The sequence below is a fragment of the Pelobates fuscus genome, chromosome 11 (assembly GCF_036172605.1).
Source record: "Pelobates fuscus isolate aPelFus1 chromosome 11, aPelFus1.pri, whole genome shotgun sequence".
In the NCBI taxonomy this organism is placed as follows: domain Eukaryota; kingdom Metazoa; phylum Chordata; class Amphibia; order Anura; family Pelobatidae; genus Pelobates; species Pelobates fuscus.
The window spans coordinates 105342687-105361435 of NC_086327.1; positions in this window are offsets into that span (position 1 = coordinate 105342687).

Genomic DNA, 18749 nt, shown 5'->3' on the forward strand with positions numbered 1-18749 from the left:
TTTATTGTACTTGTATTGAATTATTGCACTAACTCCATTTTAACCTGATGCTGTGACAAATCCTCCATTTTGTCCTCATAACCTGACTTCTCCATATGAAAACCACATTACATGACAGAATTTCTCAGCACATCTAACACAATAGACAAAGACTGTATTCTCCATAAAGATATGACTAACCCAGGAACTGCTGAATTTCCCCTAACTCGCAACATAGTATAATTTAAAGGCCATGAGAACACAGTAGTAATGAAATGTTCTATTCATAAGAGACCTTGCACCTAACCACGAGATCTGACATCACCGACCGAGTAAAATGACGCTCAAGACCCCCTTGTCCCCACCCGTGTCTAGAATAATACCACCTCCTGGTGGGTGGACACGGAACTAACCACTTAGTTTTTGATCCAATTAATTATATTGATAGGTGGACACTAATCCAGACACTTAACAATTAATCCAATTAATGATGTTTATTCACTGATATCTTGATAATCAATGATGACGAAAATGTCTCTTAAAAGGGCCTGCGCGCCCTCTGATTCTTCACTTGCCAATAAATTTCCTCGAAGTTATTTTAACCTGAACTCCGTGTGTCAGACTGAATTACTTCAGCGTATATACGCAATTCAATTCTTTTTAATTTGGACAGGAACAGATAGACATTTTAAACATTTTGGTTTACTGAAAAAGTACCATAACACTAGTGTGTTATCTTCAACCCAATGTGGCAGCAAAACAAGTACAAGTGCTTGCTCACCTTTGAGAGAGCAAATCCAAACTGGGCTCTCAGTGTAATAAGTAATGTGCCTTTAAGAGGGCACTACTCTTCTTTGTTTGCAGGAGAATAGATGCAGGTCGTAGGCTCATATAAACAATATAAAACTAATTTATTGTAAAACACTTACATAAAATACAAAATAAAAGTCCCATAAAATAATGGTGAAGAGATGAGTCCTCGTCCGAGACGCGTTTCGCCTTGTAGAAAGGCTTTTTCAATCGGTATCCTGCTTGTATAATCCCGCCGGTTTAATTACAGTGATAACGAGGACATTTTCTTGCTGAGCTTTTTTGCTTATTTGTCTTGGTTTTGGTGAATTATTTAACAACCAATAATGAGGTAGGGCAAGAACAAAAAGATAAAGGGAAAGAAGGAAAAGACTAATAATCCAAAGAAACAGCAAACGAGAGGAAAACTGCCGTGCAGAAATGCAAAGAGTAGAAAGCAAACGGGAAATAAGAACCTCAAAGGGGAGAATCTATAGATTGGAAGAAGGGGCAATATAGTTGTAGGTGTCTCTATTAGTGATATAAAGGGAAAGTAATAAAGAAATAATCATATTATATTTCATATAGTGAATACTGTCATCTAAAACAATTTAACAAAGTATTGGTCCATCCCAACGCAAACTACATAAAGCGATAGCCATGTAATGCCATATATCCTGCAGTGACACATTCCGACAGAATGTAAGCTCTTAGGATTAGGGCCTTACTGTCCTGTAGATCCAGTGACTATTAGATTGCAAGGTTATAATCACTTTTATCTTATATCTGCATGTTTTACAGCATCGCTGGGTGTGTTAGAGCATAGAGTAATAAATAGTGTAGTTATAGTGTAGGGCACATGCAATAAATACAAATATTGCACACTGACACTATCCATGAATGATATTTTCCGGTGTAAAATACAGCAATCTAGCAGATAGTAATAGTTTAATATTACATACACGCTGCCCTTGCTTCGTATTAGCTAATAGTGCATTTAACAGAGCCCCCACCCCCACTTCACACTCGCCTCTACCATGGAGGGCTCCCTCTCCGCCATAGGCTTACCATATTCACAATGACACAATTACTAGTTGAATGCCCAGATCACAGGATAGTTAAGATAAAATATGTAATGCACTGATTTACAGTCTTTAGTCAATTTTGGTGTTGACTCGGTGCATTAGCACTGGGACACTCCCATGTACTATCCTTGTTGTATATACATTGTGTACACTCCACACAGTCCTCACTGTGAATTGGTTTTGACCATCACTTCCATTCAATAGTTTGCCCCCTTACACATTTCATGGTCCTTGAGAGGGGTTTATCAAAGAGCTGTGCTCTAAAAGTGGTGCAAAATTGTAAAACTGGACGAGTCACCGATGGCTTGTGCCTGGTTGTTCTTCTGGTTTCTATGGTGACAGCCCCACTTTTAGCACTTTAGGCCACTTTTAGAGCAAAACACTTCGATCTTCGCAAGTGTGTTTTCCTTTTTAGCTTAGAGGTAGGAGTAGGGGAACTAATGATTAAACGTTGCACAACCAATGACAATATAATGCAGTATAATACAGAACTCTTAATTTCACTGAATACTGTTATTACAACAGTACGTAATAAATGATCATATATACGGAGCCGAAATACATTACATACATTATTCAGGATATATCAAAGAATCTTTATATACGTTTGTTAAAATGTCCATATTTTCCCTCTACAATAGATGGAAATAAAGAGAAACAGCCTGCTATTTCATTAGACAGGTTTACCTTCCATCAACTCCTTGGAGAAGTCAATTACGGAAAGGTATGTCATATTTAAACTGAAAATACGATTTCTAGATATCATACTTTGGACTGGATCTTGAGTACAGATCTTTACTCCACCTCTAACTTACACCAAACCTGATATCCTGATGTAGATAAACTTTGACCAATTAACTTAAAGGAAACTATAGCGCCAGGAAAACAAAGTTGTTTTCCTGGCACTATAATTCCCTATGGAGCCTTCTTGCCCCCCCCCACACTCCCCACCCCCTCTGTAATTCACTTGATTCCAGCGCCGATGTCCTTGAACGCTAGTTCAGGCTCCGCCTCCACTGCTTCCCTGCCGACGCCAGCTGGCAGAGGCGACCTATTGCGCATGCTTGGCGATGGCGGTGCTCGCATTAGGACCTCCTCATAGGAAAGAATTGTATAAGGCCAAAAGTCACCTAAAGATTCGGAAGTCCGTCTAGTGGCTGTCTGTTAGATAACCACTAGAGGTGGAGTTAACCCTCAAAGGTAATTATTGCAGTTTATTAAAAACTGCAATAATTACCGTTGTAGGGTTAAGGAACCTGGGAGACTGCACACAAACTACTTCAATGAGCTGAAGTGGTCAGGGTGTCTATGATGTCCCTTTAAAAATGATAGCTGCCTCTTTATTAAATACCCCCTTCCCCTTTATTTTTCTTTCATTCTCCTCTTTCTTCCTTCCCATATTTTTCACCATTTGGCACTTTAAAATATAAAATATACGTACACTCTACATAAGGAATTCAATTCATAAGGTTAAAAATGCCACAATACATTTGAATTAAAAAAGGCACATTTTTCACTATTACACGTCAAATGTATGGGTGATGAGAAATTAAGAATGTAGCCCCATGTAGCTAGAGCGCAGCTAAGCGGAAAAAGGCCTTGACAGGGGTTAGGAGGCGGGCTTAGGAGGAAGTAAGCAAGGGTTGGATTATGGGTAAGTAGGATTGGCTATTTAAATGAGCAGCCATTTTAGGTGAGTCATTCTAACTTTCTACCTGGTTGAGTTTGTCCCACCCACCCTCCCTTTGTTTGTTATGTGTCTATTTAACCCGTTTCTTTCACAGCGGCGGGACGGGGAGCCGAAGGAGAGGAAATAGGCTCCCCTGGATGAACGTGAGGTGGAATAAACAGATTGTGGTCATCGGTGGTTGAGAGGTTTCGAGTCCTGGAGGTGACTCAGAACCTGGTGGGGCAGGGGTATCCGGGTATACCCCTGCCGTGGTTAATGGATGGTTGGCACTTTGGAATGTTGGTGTATGTTATAAATATGTTATAAATATGTATAGGTGTTATTATATGGGGGTCATTGCCTTTTGTATGGTAGCCGAAGGAACAGGATGCGAGGGGGCGGAGTATGGGGGGCAATGACCCATGTTTAATATGTTAATTTATTATTGTTATTATTATTATTATTATAATTATTATTATTATTATAATTATTGGTTAATAAAGCTGTGGACAAATTTCCCCATAATACTTAGTGTCCGTGTGTTATTGGGTTAGGTTATGGGGGTGGTTTGTCCTGGATTCCGACTGCCCAAATGGCGACTATACACCTGTCAAGCACAAGCATAAGAAAATTTATCATCATTATAAAGCACCTTAATTAATTACCGTATATATTCGTGCATAAGCCGACTTTTTCAGCACATTTTTTAATGCTGAAAGAGCCCCGCTCTTCTTATACTCAAGTGAGGGTCCCACTTACCTGTTCTCCGGTGCAGTCAGCCCCCCTCCAATCTTCCTACTCTTCCCTCCGGTGCGCACTCCTCTCTTTGTGGGAGGAAGTGACGTGCGGCCATCACTTCCTCCCAGCCGGCTGCCGAAAAGCAAAGGGCCCGGTCACGCTGAGAGCATTGGAAGTGGGTAAGCCCAGTGCTCTCCATCTATCACTGCTGTAGGACTGGATGAGCAGCAGGTAGTTTGCTTATGTCCCCTTGTTTGGAAATGTATTGGAGATAGAAAGAATCTCAGACATTCCAGCAGTCGTGGGCCTAACTTCCATAGCACTCGAGTTCACATTTTCTGGAGTCCCGAGAACTGACTATCCTTAAACCATAATTATGAAGCCAGATTGAGGCAATTATCTAACACAATATGAAATCATTAAATCCCAAAGAAACCTTTGTAATAAGAGTAGTTTGATTTGGACCATGGTACAGATAGACGCTACTCTGGAAATCAATAAAATAAGTTTCAATATTCAAAACATTCTCTTATATTAGCACCTTTTTATATTGATCGCTATATTCTTAAATGTTTATGATTTAGTGGTGGCCTCCTCCGTAGGTCACATAATGTGGGTTTTACATAAAGCGCAATTGTGGGGCATGTTTTCAAGTGAAAAAATCAGGTGGAACATTGTGTTGGTTTCCATGGTTATAGCTTCACTTTCAGAACTTTGCCTTTAGAATTACTTTTTGTACATAACCTGGCCTTTTGATGTACCTGCATTTCCCACCTTAGGCTTATACTCGAGTCAATACGTTTTCACAGTTTTTTTGTGGTAAAATTAGGTGCCTCGACTTATATTCAGGTCGGCTTATACTCGGGTATATACGGTAACTCCACTATAAATTATCGAATGATAATAAATTAAGAAATTACAAGAACTCGGTATTTATTATCATTATATAGCACTAATTATGTACGTATGTGGATGTATGCATATGTATTGGTGTTCATATGAAAATGATTATAAATAAGAATTAATAATAAATATTTATTAATTATGCACAAGTAGATAATAAGGGAACGTATAGCTTATATATAATATTCATGTTAAGCGTCTAATTTAAATATATGTATTGATGAACAGGGCATCTAACTTGCATACTTTGAATTTGCACAAGTACGAAAGGTATTGTATTATTATTATTTAAAAAGTGCCAATAAATTTCGCAGCATTGTACAATGTACTGGCACCGGGTTCAGTTAATTTAATCGATTAAATACCAATTATAACTGATATTTAAAGAATAAGCAGAGAGGGAGCAAAATGTTTTTTTATATTATTTTTTTTTAGCTTTTTTGTGTTTGCTCTCCATTGTGACATTTTTTCTAATGGAGTTTATCTACATGAGTGATATTTCATGGTTAGATTGGTTGAAAAGCACAAGAAGTATAGTGAGTCTCCTAGTTGTCAACAACACCCCGGTTAACTCCCAAAAAACGTGATAAACATAAAAGACAAAAGAAATGGTGTGATGTTCTACAATTACATGTGTGAGGATCACCAATGAGATATGGAGCCTCTATAACTCTATCCTCACTCTATTTGGGACATCCTTATCCAGAACTCACTCCTTTATTACCCCTTAGGATCCGGAACCTTGGTGCATTCAGGAGCTGACTCAGAACATATTCTAGACTCTTTGTGGCAGGTCTTTTGACCTATTGATGTGCCTTTCTGGCCACTGTTAGTGGTGGACCACTTCTGAGTGCATTAATCACCTTATCGTTTATCATTATAACCAACAGTTATACACTATGTTTTGATTTATGTTTATGTTTTTAAGTGATTAAAAGCTGGAATATCATTTCCCAACTGGAATACTACCAGTATATTTCGAGAGACCGATAACCAGTGTATGTATATTATCTCATTGGTGATCCTCACACATGTAATTGCAGCACACCACAATTTCTTTTGCCTTTTAGATTGGTTGAAAGTTAAGTGTGAAAAAAAGTGTAGAAGCTCAAGAGTTTTTTTCCATGTAGAAGTGGTATGCCAGCAAATGGAGGTTATGGTGGGACTAGAGGAGGCGAGACCCCCCAGAAGGGGAGATAACACATTATGGCTTTGAAGCTTGTTCAAGCCATAATTTTGATATTTATTGTTTGGACTCCAGGGGGTTGAACTCTCCACAGAAGAAAACATACCTATATGAGAAGATTGGTACAGAGACACATAGATGTATGCTTTGTTAGGGAGACACATTGGGACTGTAGAGGGAGAATCTCTGTGGAAGTATAAACAAATATCCTATTAAGTTTTGTTCTAATTTAAATCCTAGGAATAAAAGAGCAGTGATCTTGGTCTCAGATCGAATCAAACTTGAGCATATATACCATGAAACAGATGAGAAAGACAGATATGTTATTGTTACCTTTAAACTTAACGATATAGAATGTATCCTGGTAAATGCTTATGCCCCCAATAAATACCTGATTATATTTTTTCTAATATTCTAATGGATAAATGGGCCACTCTAAATAAGGGCATATCACTACTGGGTGGTGATTGGAATGGCTTTATAGAAGTGGGATTAGAGAAGAGTGTATCTAAATATTGATCCTAGATTGAAAATAAAAGCACAGCAATTTTCTAACTGTATAGTAAAAATAACTTCGATGATGTATGGAGAACATTGCACCCCTGCAAAAAACATTATACGGTACCTGCTGTTCAGCAATGTTTCCGTCATATTCAGTAAGAGAACTAAAAGTGCTACTACTTCTAAATTTCAGGAGACATGGATGCCGTGGTCAGTAGTTCAAAAGACAGAATGATCCTTATCAGGAGTTCATAAACATACAAAATACAATATATGTAACCCCTTCCTTTTTGGGCTAAATCTAACCAAACATTACGTTTGCTTATTTAAATTAAATGAAAATACAGTGTTTACATTGGAAGCTTGGAACACCTCCAGTTGCAGTCAATCAGACGGCCACCAGAGGGACTTCCGAGTTCAGAAGCCCTAAAAAGGCCTCATTCACGTCTGACGTATTCACGCATGGGTGAATACTTCAGACGTGCTATCAGCACACAAAGCACTGTGAACGCGCTTTGTGTGCTGAGGTTGTCAGCACTGCTGTGGGAGTGGCTTGAGCTAACAGGCTGAAGACCGAAGACCGAGGAGGAGGAGAGGATTCAAACCATAAGTAAACGTATTTATTGAGTGTGGGTGGGTGACTGAGGGCGAGTGGGTGAGGATGGATGGATATGGATGATGGGAGTGGATGGATATGGATGATGGGAGTGGGTGGCTGGATATGGATGATGGGAGTGGATGGATTTGGGGATGGATATGGATGATGGGGATGGATATGGATGATGGGAATGGATGATGGGGATGGATATGTATGATGGGAATGGATGATGGGGATGGATATGGATGATGGGGATGGATGGATATGGATGATGTGGATGGATATGGATGATGGGGATATATGGATGATGGGGATGGATGGATGATGGGGATGGATGGATATGGATGATGGGGATGGATGGATATGGATGATGGGGATGGATGGATATGGATGATGGGGATGGATGATGGGAATGGATATGGATGATGGGAATGGATGGATATGGATGATGGGGATAGATGGATATGGATGATGGGGATGGATGATGGGGATGGATATGGATGATGGGAATGGATGGTTATGGATGATGGGGATGGATGGATGGATATGGATGATGGGAATGGATGGATGATGGGGGTGGATATGGATGATGGGGATGGATGGATGATGGGGATGGATGGATATTGATGATGGGGATGGATGATGGGAATTGATGGATGATGGGGATCGATGGATATGGATGATGGGGATGGATCGATGATGGGGATGGATGATGGGAATGGATGGATGATGGGAATGGATGGATGATGGGAATGAACGTATCTATAGAGGTGGAGTATCTATAAGGTATTAGCTTGTGTGATAGAATGAGTAAAGATCCAACATAAGGACTCATTATTTATACATTACTTATGTTATGGTACTTTTTCAGTAAACCAAAATGTTTAAGTGTCTATCTGTTCCTGTCCAAATTAAAGAGAATTGAATTGCGTATATACGCTGAAGTAATTCAGTCTGACACACGGAGTTCAGGTTAAAATAACTTCGAGGAAATTTATTGGCAAGTGCAGAATCAGCGGGCGCGCAGGCCCTTTTAAGAGACATTTTCGTCATCATTGATTATCAAGATATCAGTGAATAAACATCATTAATTGGATTAATTGTTAAGTGTCTGGGTTAGTGTCCACCTATCAATATAATTAATTGGATCAAAAGCTAAGTGGTTAGTTCCGTGTCCACCCACCAAGAGGTGGTACTTTTTCGGACACGGGTGGGGGACAAGGGGTCTTGAGCGTCATTTTACTCGGTCGGTGATGTCAAATCTCGTGGTTAGGTGCAAGGTCTCTTATGAATAGAACATTTCATTACTACTGTGTTCTCATGGCCTTTAAATTATACTGTGTTGCGAGTTAGGGGAAATTCAACAGTTCCTGGGTTAGTCATATCCTTATGGAGAATACAGTCTTTGTCTATTGTATTAGATGTGCTGAGAAATACTGTCATGTAATGTAGTTTTCATATGAAGAAGTCAGGTTATGAGGACAAAATGGAGGATTTGTCACAGTATTAGGTTAATACAGAGTTAGAGCAGCAATTCAATATAAATACAATAAGATTTTTTAATAATTCTACATCAGTCCCCCCTATGAAATGTTAGATTCTAAGAGATAAAAACTTTATTTGTTAATACCAGAAGACGTGTTAGCCCAAAGGCACAGAAACCCCGTGGCCGCTAGCTAGGTGTTAATGCAAAGTGCAAGTCTGTCCCTATTTTCTGACCCTACTAGGCTAGCTCATCTGTCAGTATGGCTCTCGAACACTTCACACCCACGGGTATCCCACGGCAGCTAACCCACCGCTTCTCCACACGGGGCCTTTACCATTCACTGACAGATGCTGTCCCTAAGGTGGTCCCTTCCTAGAACTCTCGCACTTTATCATCAAAAGGGATGGATTGCAGCGGCAAACAGGGTGAGTTGAGATCCTGGAAATCTTGGTCATCGACATCAAGTAGTGTGAAAGTGGGTGCCGCTTGGTCAATAGTCTTCGTGAGAGCTTTCCTCAGGCAGGGGAAGACACAACAAAAGAGAAGAGCAAAGATAAAAAAAGAAATTAGTATTGCCATACCAATATACATTAAAGCCTTTTTCCAACCCGTCATCCAACCAAACCATCTGTCCCAGGGATCTTTTATCCCGGAATTCCTTTTTAATTCTTCTGAGAGGTCATTTAATTTTGCTATGGCTAATGTAACTTTACCATTAGGACCTGTGTTTTCTGGGATATAGGTACAACATGTCATGGTGTCGGGCAAAATTTTACATACCCCTCCTTTTTCGGCTAGGATCATATCCAGGGCTATTCTATTTTGGAAGGCCATTTGGGATGTTGCCTGCAATTGTTCGGCTAATCCCTGGAGGGCATCTCTGGTGTAATTAACGAAACGCTGTTGATTGTAATAAATGTAGTTTATCCAATTTAAGTTCTTGTTTGCAGTAACTATGGTAAAAATTGATTCAAATCCTGCAGCAACTTCATCTCTTGCTTTAAATTCATTGGGTACCCCCCTAGGCACCCCAATGGCATCAATGTAAATGTGAGGGTCAAAACTTCCTTTTACTGGGGCTTCACGCTTGGCCTTAGTGTGGCTGGACTCATGGGTGTTGGTGTGTGTGTCAGAAATAATGTGTATAGGCATAATGGCCTTGGCCAATGTACACTCCCCCCACCACTCTGTGTCCATTCTGGATCTTAACTGTAAATCCCCACACAACCAGTAAATATCTCCCAGTGACCTAGTGTGCTGCTGCAGCAAACGTACAGGAACAGTTCTATATGTAGTACAATAACCTGCGGGAAAGTTACCCACAAATTTACCAATCCCATCATGTTTGACATAGCAAGTGTAATTACCTTTATATACGGTAACACCATGAGGAGGTCTTACATTTTTGGCTATAAGAGGATACTCCGCTGTCCATGCTTGACATTGAGACCTGTTGAAATTATATTGGTAGGCAAAAAGACTTAAAATGCAATTTTCTTCATCTACTGGCAGGGTTAAAGGTACAGTGCCCAGATGAGGCCGGGCACCACCACACACATAGCATGCGGTTCGGTTATGTTTGTTGGCATTATATTTCATCCATTCTAACCATAGGTTAACATCATTAAAACCTGTTTCAGCGGCCATAGTATCTTCAAAGGTGGGGTTAGCAATGGCCATCATGTCCTTAAAGGACTGGATGTGTGGTTTTAATGGGTTTGTGACCATATGAGTAGCTCCTTGCCACTCAGGGGAATTACACATATCTTTAAGGTAGAAATGCCCTAATTTAGTATAGGAACCCTTTTTCCAGTACATTCCCAATACATACTGGTCTGCATCTGTTGGGCTTGGATGCTCAACATTAAGAATTAATTTCATTGGTGTGCCTCCTCCAGGCTTTCTCAGAGTCATTCTTTGAAGGAGGGACCTACCATGATCATCTACTTTAGATAAGGCACTTTTTGGCTTGTAGCCCCAGGAAGGTCCGGCATTCCATCCCGCCGCCCCCCAATGGCCACAATTATGCCCCCATTGTTTGTCAACTACACAAACATATGGATCTTTTACATGAGGGATATCTCTATAGATATTCTGGATTTGTGTTGTAGTGAATGGGCATTCTACGATGTCACAATAATCAAAGGTATAGGTAGCCACACGGGTACATGATGAATTATACCAGAAGGTGTACCCACTAGCATCTTTAGTGATGGCTACTTGCTGGGCCTTAATTAAACTAATTAAGGAGACAATGTACCAGAGGTACATGGTTGTGCGGTATCTGCTTCCTCTGGGGCAGGAGACTTCTTGCAGTGGGAAGCGTGGATCCAATGTGGCCTGCCGGCCAATTTGACGGAAGTTGCGGTGATCAGGAGAACTTGGAATGGCCCGTCAAATCTTGGTTCCAGGGTGCTTTTCCGCACGAACTTCTTAACCAGAACCCAATCTCCGGGAAGCAGGTTATGGGTACCTGTGTTCAGATCAGGATCTGGAATTGAAGAGAAAACTTGGGCATGTATTTTGTTCAAGGCACTTGCAAGTTCAGTTACATAGTCTACTAAAACATCTGATTGAAGCTGTAACTGCTGTGGATAATAACAACCTAGCCTGGGTGCTGTCCCAAATAGAATTTCATATGGGGATAACGAGTGTTTCCCTCTAGGTGTGTGCCTAACGCTGAACAAAGCTATTGACAGACTTTCTGGCCAGGGCATTTTTGTTTCTTGTGACATTTTTAACATTCTGGCTTTTAGAGTGCCATTCATGCGCTCTACTTTACCACTACTTTGTGGGTGGTAAGGGGTGTGGAAGGCTAGGGTCACTCCCAGAGCAGTCCAAATTTCTTTAGTCACTGTTGCTGTAAAAGCTGGGCCTTGATCACTTTCAATGACTTCTGGAAGTCCAAATCTACATACAATGTCTGTGAGTAGGCGTCTTGCGGTTGTTTTTGCAGTGATATTGGCTACAGGGTAGGCTTCTGGCCAGCCTGAGAACATATCCACCATTACTAGTGCATATTCATGAGACCCACTCTTGGGCATTTGGATATGATCAATTTGAATTCTCTGGAATGGGTACATGGGTTTTGCTAGGTGCTTTGCAGGCACCTTGATTGGTCTTCCTGGATTACATTTTGCACAAATGACACAGGCCCTGCAGAAGCTGTTGATCAGGGTTGTGATTCCAGGTGCTTCATAATATTTTTGAATGAGGGCGGCCATTAGGTCTTTTGACAGATGTGCAGGCCCATGGGCCCATTGGACAACTGCTGGGTATAAGTTTTTTGGAAGGCAAAATTTAGAATTGTTGTAGTAAATTCCGTCCTTTAGGACAGCTCCTTTCTTCTTCCATTTCTGGATTTCTTCAGGGGTAATTATAGCTTGTTGTTCTCGTAGAATTCTTAGGTCGGTAGGAAGAGTTTGTAAGGTAAAGATAGGAACTTCTTCTTCTTGACCGGACACTTCTTCATCCACTTCCTGCAAATCTCTGGCTGCTTGCTTAGCAGCCTGATCGGCCAAATGGTTGCCCTTTGCTTCATCTGAATCCAATTTCCCATGTGCCTTTACTTTCAAAACGGCCACTTCTTCAGGGAGTAGGAGGGCATCCATTAGTTCCTTGATTGCAGAGCTGTGTTTGACTGGTGTACCGGCAGTGGTAAGAAATCCTCTTGTCTTCCAAATGAGGCCGAAGTCATGTGCCACACCCAGAGCATATCTTGAATCTGTATAGATGTTGGCACGCTTTCCCTTGGAAATCTTGCATGCTGAAGTCAGGGCTTGCAATTCAGCTTCTTGCGCAGACATTGCTGGCGGTAAAGGTGATGACTTGAGAACTTCCCCTGTTGTGGTTACGGCATATCCTGTATGGTATTTTCCTTCTTCATCAGCATACCTTGAACCGTCCACAAACAGAGTAAAATCCGGATCCGGTAATGGATTCTCATGTACAGTTGGTAAGTGTACTGTTTCCATTTTCATCTGTTCGAAACAGTCATGAGGAGTTTCTGGGTCATAGTCATTTGTTATAACTAGGTCTTTAAATTCTTTTTCCAGGAAATGTCGTGGCCATGCTTCAAGAAGGTCAGTTGCTGGGTATTTGGCAATGCCATTTTCCTGTAGTTGTGATTCATCCATGGTGGCCCATAATTTTGCCATGGGCCCAAGGTCATTCCATGATCTTGTCTTTAACTTGGTAACAGGAATATGTGGAATAGCAGTATCCCAATGATGGTATAGGTAATTGAGTTCTGGGGGCAGTTGGATCAGGACCATGCTGTTGCCTTCCGAGTCACAATAGAAATCTTGGGCAGTGAGCTTTACTTCAAACCAGTGGTAGAGCTCATCTTCATAGCAAGGTTCAGGAGTAATGTCTGGCTTGTACCACATGGTACAGAAGGCGTAATCTGGACCTTCACAGAGAGGTGTCTTGTCCTCGTGAAAAGTTAAATGTGGATGCATTTTCTTGATACATCCACAGAGAAGGTAAATGTAGGTTTCATCTGTGACAAACCCATAGTAGATACCCCCCTCAGGGAGTGGAAGAAGAGTGGATGGGTTAAGAACTTGACACCTTTGTATAGAGATGTTGTCAGGCAGAAGAAGATGACATTGCAGACGTAGGTGTCTAGCGGGAGACACGTGCTTGAGCTGGACTTGGTTGATAATGGCAGAGATGTCATGAGGGGCCAAAACAACCAACGGGTGGCCAAGGACCAGGTCTGAAGTTCTTTCAATAAGTTCTCTTGCAGCAAAAACAGCCCTAAGGCAGGAAGGGGTCCCTCTAGCCACAATGTCCAGTTGGCATGAAAAGTATCCAATAGGCCTCTGGCGGCCTTTTAAGTCATTAGTTTGGGTAAGAACTCCTGTAGCATGACCTAGTCTTTCAGAGACAAATAATTTGAAAGGCTTGGTATAGTCTGGTAGGCCCAAGGCAGGAGCAGAGACAATGGCACGTTTAAGAGATTTGAAATTGTCCAGAGCTTCGTTGGTCAGGCCGAATGGATCTGACTTGAGTGCATCGTAGAGAGGTTGCATAAGCAGAGAGGCCTCTGGGATCCATGCTCTGCAGTAGGAAATGAGGCCTAAGAAGGCATGAAGAGATTTTGAAGTCCTTGGGGGTTGAATGTCCAGAATTGTTCTGACTCGGTCCCGAGTGAGATGTCTGGTACCTTGAGATAGGCAATGTCCAAGGAAAATCACAGAGGGTTGACAGAATTGCAGCTTGAGAAGCGAAGCTTTACATCCTTGTTCTGCCAAATAGCAAAGCAGACTAATTGAACATTTTTCAGTAGTGGGTATATCATCTCCACAGAGCAACAAATCATCCACATACTGGAGTAAAACAACTTCTGGGTGTTCAGCTTGCCATGGGTCAAGAATAGTACACATGGCTTTGGCAAATTGACTTGGAGAATTTTGTGCCCCTTGGGGCATGACAGTCCATGTATATTGTTGCATTTCATGGGTGAAAGCGAACAGGTATTGACAGGATGGATCTAGTGGAACACTGAAGAAGGCATTAGCTAGATCAATGACTGTGAAATACTTTGCAGAAGGTGGGACGCCAGAGAGCAGGGTATGGGGGTTTGGTACAAGAGGGGTGTCCAGGACAGTGGCTTCATTGATTGCACGGAGATCCTGAACCATCCTGTACTTTACTGGCTCACCTTTTAGAGTCTTCTTCTTCACAGGAAATAATGGAGTATTACATTCTGATTTACACTCCACTAAAGCACCCTTTTCCAGGAGTGCTTTGATGTGAATAGAAATGGCTGCAGCCTGTGCTGGTTTTAGAGGATATTGTGGTTTCCTTGGTAACTTAGCTCCAGGGATAAGCTTAACCACCACAGGTGGGACATTTAGATGACCTATATCCTCTGGGCCTGAGGACCATAACTTAGCAGGCACCTGAGTTTTTAACTCTTCTGGGAAATTGGACCTAGGTTCTGCTGCTTGCTCATTGGGTATATCTAATTGCAGCATCAAAGGTAAGGAGCACAGGGCTGAAGTGTCAGAAACAGATAGAGGTGTAGACATTTCTACCTGTCCATCTGGAGTGAAGGTTATAGACGCCTGCAGGCGTGAAAGGACATCAGCGCCTAACAGGTTAATTGGGCATGTGGAGGAAACTACAAAACGAGCAAGTAAGCTTGTGCCAACCCGCAGAGGGGTTGTTAGAGGACTGTGTCTCGGTTGGCCATCCACTCCAACACAGGAGACATCAATACTTGACAAGAAAGATGGGTCTGGCAGGTCTTGTTCTCTGAGAACACTTCGGGCTGCGCCTGTGTCGATAAGAAATGTGGTAGGTTGGCCTTCAATGGGTAAAGTCACTGTGGCAAGTGCCCCCCCCCCCCTTATCCCCTGTAAACACTGCCATGACAGGGGTTAATGACACAGGTTTGCCAATTTCCTAATCATCATCTGGTTCCTCAACAATTTGAACCGTTTTCATGGTCTTAGGGGCCGGGGCAGGCTTGGGAAACTTTTTGGGCTCCCCTGTAGGAAACTTTTTGGGCTCCCCCGGTTCCCTTTTGGGTTCTGGACAGTCACTTCTGTAGTGTCCCTTAGCCCCACAATTAAAACATGTTACGTCCTCTAACTTGACACCCTTGGTGCCAGGGGTGATGGGGGTGGCACGGGCCACCATGAGAGGAGCTGAATTGGGTCTTCTGGGGGTTTGGGCAGATTCCAAACCTCTAGCAACTAGGAGTAACGTATCTAGGGGAACAACCTTGTATTCAGGGCGTGCAGCAATGATTCCCTTGCGTATGGAATCTTTAACACCTTGGACAAACGCACCTGATAGCATTTGTGAATGAATTTTGTCAGTGAGATCAAATCCCAAATCTGTAAACATTTGATATAATCTTGCATGAAACCTTTCCACTGATTCTCCTTTGTCTTGCACAACATCAGTAAGGCCAGCAGCTTGATCTGCAAGTTTATCCTTAGCCCAATCTCTCAATTGATTGCAAAAGGTTACTCCGGAGGGATAATCAACATCACTTGTAAGCAGATCTGTACTGAGGTGGCGGGCCATGCTGGGCCAATATGCATCCCCTGCTTTAATAGCACAAATGCTCAGTAGGTCACGCCAGGCGGCGGAATAAGTCTTTTGTATCTGAACTATCCCTCGGTAAAAAGGCATAGGCTGTTTCTCTGGGTCAGGGAGAGATTTCATTAAAGCACTAGCTTGTGTGGGGTTAAAAGCGACATATTTAGGAGGGGCCTGTTCTCCCCGACCCTGATGGCCGAAGGGATCTTCAATAGAACGGTGGGCTCTCGCAGCCTCCATTGAACCCTGGGACAGCCTGTCATCCTCTTCCTCATCTAGCTCTATTATCTGGGACCTTCTGCGTGAGGGGAGCACCTGAGGAGACAGGGCCGGGGGATAGGAGGGAGCTCCGGAGGCGGGAGTTGCCATTGGGTCATAACCTTGGGACCGGTAATCACCGGGAAGCACCGGCATCAGGGGTGCTGAATGGCTGGGGGCCGCCATATTGGAGGCGGGGAAGGAAGTTGCATTGGGGTTAAGGGAAGACGTGGCGGCCATGTTGGATGTGGGCACATCCGGGGCAGACTGAACCGGACTGGGCATGACCGGAACCTGGGGAGTGACTTGGGGAAAGGGGTATGGCCAGTGAGGATAGGGGTATGAGAAGGGGTATGGCCAGGCCATTTGGGTGGGAGTTGGGGCGGAACCTGGAGTGGGCAGTGAGGTTGGGGAGGGATTAGCAGAGGGGGTGGGAAACTGGGCTGTGGTCGGGGCGGGTGAGGGAGAGGGTGGGGAAGAGTCAGTAAAGGTGCCTGAAGGAGGAGGAGCCGGAATGGGATCAGCAAGATTGACAGTGGCAGGAGAGGAGGGGTTAGTGAACTGGGCAGATGCAGATGGGAGGGTAGGATTATCTACGGAGACAAAGTGTGAGGAAGGAATGGCAGATGAGATGTTAGCATTAGACTCAGAAGGTGGCTTGGGGATGGATGAGGATGATGGGAATGTTAGGGAGGGAGAAGGGGAAAAGTAGGATCCATCAGAATTTAGGACCGGGCAAACGGGAGAGGTGACGGGATGGGGATTGGGAGGATTAATCAGCTGGCAATCTCCCATTACTGACTGGATCTTTGGGATAGACATCCCCCGGGCGCCATTTTGGGGCGCTGGCTGAGGAAGAGCCCCAGCAACACAATTATTATGGTACACAAACATTTTCACACCCTTGTGAATTATTTCTTCTTCAACCCAACCTTCTTGCTGAATAGCCTTTGCTACTCTGTACCATGCTTCAGCTGTTTTTAATAAATCATAATTTGCAAGCTTGCCTTTCTTTTCCATCAACAATCTACGCCAACTTTCTGGTTGTAATCTACCACATGTCGGCACAGCAATTTTACATACTTTTGCAATCTTTTCAACACCTTTAACCATCTCCTCACCCTCTCTGTCATCAACTAAATCACATGCTAACCAGCCCTTACTGGGCTTACTTAAATCCTGCCCCATGATCCCTTCTCCCCTACACCAGCGTCCCAGATATAGGGAAAGATAAGGAAAATTGAACCGGAACGTCTACAATGCTCGACTGCCACCTGAGAATCGTGGGTCTTTCTCAAGTGCGTCTTCCCAAAACGTAGACTAGTCACTGAATCCGCCTACCCGGGGTGGTAGACACGGATTGGAGCGAGGTGAGAAGTGTGTGACCAATCACTTCTCTATTAAGAGGAATGGGAGTGGATAGTACAATAGTACAGGAAGTGTAGAAAAGGTAAAGAGTAAGGGAAGAAAAATCCTTAGAGACAGATACAGGAGTTTAAATGACTCCACATTAAACAAACAAGACAACAGTACAGTTGAAATACAGTGCATGCATCACAGTTCAAATGAAATCAACAGTAATCCCTTTCCTTCTACATGTGCTTACTCCAAAGTCACCTTTCTCAACCTCGTAGTGTCCCCGCTCGGAGAATGACTTCCTCAAGTCTCACTACCAGCGGCCAAGGATAACAGCTAACACCGGTCCGAAATCCTTTCTAGCCTCCCTCGTTACAGCAGTCCACTTAAAGTGGCCACGCCACCCTCACTCCCGTAGTGCCCTTATAAAACCCACTCTATAAGTCTCACTACCACGTGATGCGGAAAACAAGCAATGCCTGCCTGAATCCCCCCAGGAAACTGAGTCCCCTGCCACAAGGCTAAGTCTCCTACCACAGTTAAAATAATCAGTGGACCTTCAACTCAACTAGAGCCGAAGGGTCCGGGTCAGGACGTCCCCAACTCAACTAGAGCTGGATGGTCCGGGTCAGGACGTCCCCAACTCAACTAGAGCTGGATGGTCCGAAAGCACACAGTGAAGCTAGCTAGGCTATCAAAGTGACACAAAATTGGATCACAGGAAACTATGATTCTACACAGATCCCACAATTCCACAAACTTCTTTTTCCTTACAGCCACAGCCACGAGGCTCCTAAAAGAAGTAAACAGGCAAAGAAGACCCCCAGGAACACATCCACAGGTCAACCCCCCTTTTTCCCTACAGCCACAAACACGTGGCTCCTAAAAGGAGTAAAACAGGCAACAGGACTCCAGGCAAATCCCCCGGGTCCACCCTCCCCTTTATCCCAAAAAGGGGAAAACAGACAAACACAGGACCCTCAAGCAAACTACCACTGGTCCACCCCCCCCTTTATCCCAAAAAGGGGAAACAAATAAACATTCAGCCCGGGCAACCAAACTAGACACACCCAGGCAACAGATAGACTAAATGCAGGTAACAAATGGGTAATAAGACTCCGGGCAAGATATTACCTGTCTTT